The sequence below is a fragment of the Pinus tabuliformis genome, chromosome 3_2 (assembly GCF_031772625.1).
Source record: "Pinus tabuliformis cultivar Carrire ecotype Pingquan chromosome 3_2, CPIR1, whole genome shotgun sequence".
Taxonomy (NCBI): Eukaryota; Viridiplantae; Streptophyta; class Pinopsida; order Pinales; family Pinaceae; genus Pinus; species Pinus tabuliformis.
In genome coordinates, this window is record NC_142302.1 from 517,228,072 (window position 1) to 517,231,771 (window position 3,700).

The window sequence follows — 3,700 nt, forward strand, 5'->3', positions numbered from 1 at the left end:
TATATATATATATATATATATAATTAAGTAAAAATAGAAAAAATTTAAAAACATTAACAAAAACTAGAAGAAAAAAAAAAAAAAAACTAAAGAAAAAAAACAAACAAACAAGATTAAAAAAAATAGAAAATTAACAAAAAAAAAAAAACTAGTAAAATTAATATTAAAAACATTTAAAAAAAACTTAAAAAACAAAAATAAACTCAATCTATTAAAAAAAAAACCAAAAAAATATGAAAATTTTAGATATATATATATAAAGTTTAAAAAGAAATATTTATTTTTGATTTTATTTTTTTTTAAATATTTTTAAGCCCTAGATTTTTTATTTGAAAACAAAAAAATTAAAAATTAAAAAATTTTAAACTTTTTTTTAAACAATTTTGTTTTTTATTTACAAAAAAAAAAGAAAAAAATTGACCCTCGCTGCGGCCCGGCCACCCGTGGTGGAGTGGCCGTGGGCGAAGGGGCTGCATGCAGACCCCTTCGTCCAACATCGCGCCACCATGGGCGGTTGGGCGGTAGATAGGCGATTCTATGGAGACCCTTCCACCCAGGACCGTTCCACCACAGGGGGTCAGGTGGCAACGGGGTCAATTTTTTTTTTTTTTGAATAAAAATAAAATTAAAAAAAAAGTTTAAAATTTTTTAATTTTTAATTTTTTTGTTTTTAAATAAAAAATCTAGGGCTTAATACTTTATTTATTTTGTTTTTAAATAAAAAAAGTTTAAAATTTTCTTTAAAAAATTAGGGTTAATAATTTATTTATTTTGTTTTAAATAAAAAATATCGTTTTTTAAATTGTTTTGAAATTGTTTTTTTTTTAAATAAAAGTTTTAAATGCTTTTATTTTTTTAATAAAAAATATATATTTTGTTTTAAATTTAAATGTTTTTTGTTTTTAATTTTCATTATTTTTTTTAGTTTTTTTGTTAATGTTTTTTTTTTTTTTTTTTTACCTACTTAATTTTATAGTTTATTATTTTTTTTTTCTTTTCCATATATATATATATATATTTCCCTTTTGCCAATTTTTTTATTGTTTACAAGATAATTTTGTTTTCCATTTTTTAAAATAATGTTTTTCTTACTATTTATTTGTTTAGTTTTTTAATTCTTATCTTTTATAGGTTAATTTTGTTTTTGCTTTTTTTACATTTTTATGATTGATTTTTTTTTTTTGGTTAATTTTCTTTTTATGTTTTATTTTTTTTGTCTTTTTTTTTTTATATATTTGATTTTTTTTTTGTTTTTTATTTCTATTTTTTGTTTTGTTTTTAGTATATATTTTAATTTATTTTTTTAACTTCTTTTTTTTTTGTTTTGTGTTTTTTCATTGTTTTAAATTTTAAATTTTAAATTTTATTTTATGTTTTAATTATTCTTTTGAAATTTTAATGATTTTCGGGGTCATGATAAAATCTTTTACGCTATTATTTCGAAATGTTGAAATTTTACCCTTGAAAAAAAAAGTGTTATTCTAGTGTCAACACTTTTCGTTTTGAGGGTGTTTTTGCACAAATTTACCATTGATAAAAAAAAAATGTTATTCGAACATCAACACTTTTCGTTTTGAGGGTGTTTTTTGGACAATTTTTGCACAAAAAATTGGTTTTTACCGCCATTTTTAAAACATGTTGAAAATTTACCCTAGAAAAAAAAAGATATTATCCCAGCATCAACACTTTTCGTTTTTAGCATTGTTTTTTATGTTTTTACGGGGTTTTTTTGGCCAGAGTTCCTGTTTTGAGTTTATAGTTCCCGTTTCAAAGTTTACATTGTTTTCGGACTTCATACTGGGGAGATCCCCTGATGTTGGCAGGTCCAGCACCATCAACATTTTGGCGCTAGAAGGAGGGCTTGAACCAAGGTGAGTCCTCACATCTGTTTTGAATCTCTACATATCTATCATGACTAACTACCGAGTTTCTCTTCCAGAGTGTATGCCTTATAGAAACAATTTCATCATCTCAAAAAAGCTCTTAGATAACTTGTCTCATAAAACATTTGATGGTGGAGGCTATGTAGCCTTGGTTAGGCACGCGGTCGGCGTTGTAAGCTCATGTGAAAGACATGGATTATTTCAAGAATACATGAGCTATGTACTATTCGTCTACACGCTTCGAGGGAACCCCATGGATTGGTGTGCCATGTTGCCAGAAAAATCTATTCATACTCTTTCTCATCTGGTCCCAGAGATAGACTGTGCTTTTAATCACTTTAACTAGAAAGCACTTGATCAAGAAATTCTAAAATTACGAAAAGCACTCGATGAATTTGTTGATCAGTTTTACACAAGCTTTTGTAATCTTGCATACCAATTCCCTCAAGATGAAATTGATTGGGAATTTCTTTATGGAAGATTTGAGTATCTTCTTCACATATCCGAATCTTGCTTAGCATGCTTCGGTGATGGAGATGCGCAATCATAGGCAGGCACAGTCGCTGTCACAAGTGACTGTCCGCCTTCACCTCATCAAATAGCTCCACCACCATGGAGTGATGTGGGAGATCATGCACATGCCTCTGTTGAACTATCACACTCTCCCACCCCACCTGCTCTTGAGATTTGCGTAGATTTGGCTTGCAATCCTATTGGTTTTCATGTGGACTCTTTCCCTCGACCTCCGTCCTCGCATTCTGTTGATCCTCTGGATTGTACTGTCTTGTGTTCTCCCATTCCGGACTCCTCACCTGTTGTGAATGAGGATCAAGTTGTCAACGGAGTTGGTGTTATGCAGCCAACCTATGCCATCATTCATGATGAGTGTGTGCGAGAATATAAAGAAGAACCTATGATGAAGGATGACTCCCTTCCAGCTACGCCTCATCCACTTCATCTTGTCATCCCTTGTGATTCTGCCACTGCTAATTTCCCCTGTGAAAACCCATTTCCGAATGTTTCTATTTCTGATCATTCACAGGACACCTCAGAAGTCAATCTGTCATTACAGTGCAGAGAGGACACATCTTCCTTGGAAAATCCATTGAATCTATCATTTATCTTTCTTGAAAACACATAGGGTGAACATCTTTGTTTCTCATCTACCCCTCTGCCTGATTCATCAAATCATGAGGATGCCGACAAACATCTTGAATTTTCTGATCTTGGTTTTTGTGATCAATCCACTTCCTCATCCGATCACAATGTTGATTTAACTATTGTCAATCTATCCAAGACACTGGTCTATGATGATCTATCTATCAACGAAGTCGAAACCCCGCAGACTGTCAAGGCACTTCAGCCCGAGTTGATGGTTATGTCAGGCCCTCGTTGTCCTGAGGTTGGTTTCACTTCCGGTCAGGAAATTGTTGAAACACTCAAGGCTCCTCATCACTCTCTGCTTTGTGTTGAAGATCAAACAAACACCCAAATTTCACTTCCTCCACTCAAGTTACACGATTCCATTGCTCATGAATTGGAGGAGTCTTACACAGAAAGCACACATGCACGACATAAGTGGCCTACCTTTCTCACGTTTGCTTGCATGTCACAGTCAAGAGAATGAACACACTCAACATCTACATGCAGTGTAGCACAACACCATGGCATCTCCACAGAGTGCATGTCATGCGCGTTCACTCATCTTTGTTCTGTGGTCACTCATAAACTCGGAGTGTGTTTGTCTTTACTGTTATATCTTTCTTGTTTGCTGGTTCGCATAGATGTCTTGTTCGCAAACCATGCCTTCACCAACA